Source organism: Zootoca vivipara, chromosome 10 (assembly GCF_963506605.1).
Source record: "Zootoca vivipara chromosome 10, rZooViv1.1, whole genome shotgun sequence".
Taxonomy (NCBI): domain Eukaryota; kingdom Metazoa; phylum Chordata; class Lepidosauria; order Squamata; family Lacertidae; genus Zootoca; species Zootoca vivipara.
The window spans coordinates 45,262,648-45,263,382 of NC_083285.1; positions in this window are offsets into that span (position 1 = coordinate 45,262,648).

The window sequence follows — 735 nt, forward strand, 5'->3', positions numbered from 1 at the left end:
CTAGTTTATCCTGGCCTGGAAACCCCTGCAGCAATAATTACATGGGCTTCTCTACATAGCTGCCAAGTTCTCCCTTTTTTAAAGGGAAATTCCCTTATGCTGAATAGGGTTCCTCGCAAGAAAAGGGGAAACTTGGCAGCTATGCTTCTCTAGCCTGGTGTGAATAAAGCCACAGTGGGAATTACACCAAACATCTGGTAGACTCATAGTTCCTTGTTGCTTATACAACTGGCTCTTTTCCATTCATTTATCCTCTCACATAAAAAGCAACCAATAAGCTCCCAGGTTCCTGCACCTCCCTTCCTCAGAAGGAAGCTAGGGAATCAGAGAGAGAGAGAGAGAGAGAGAGAGAGAGAGAGAGAGAGAGATGTAAGGCACCCCTGGACAGGATCAAAGGCAATTATGTCAAAGGCAACTATGGGGTTGTGGCGTTCATCTCGTTTTCAGGCCAAGGGAGCCAGCATTTGTCCACAGACAGCTTTCTGGGTCATGTGGCCAGCATGACTAAACAGCTTCTGGCACAACGGAACACCGTGACGGAAACCAGAGTGCATGGAGTGCTGTTTGCCTTCCCATCACAGCAGTACCTATTTATCTACTTGCACTGGGGTGCTTTCGAACTGCTAGGTTGGCAGGAGCTGGGACAGAGCAACAGGAGCTTAGTGGGGATTTGAACCACCGACCTTCTAAGTGGCAAGCCGAAGAGGCTTAGTGGTTTAGATCACAGCACCACCT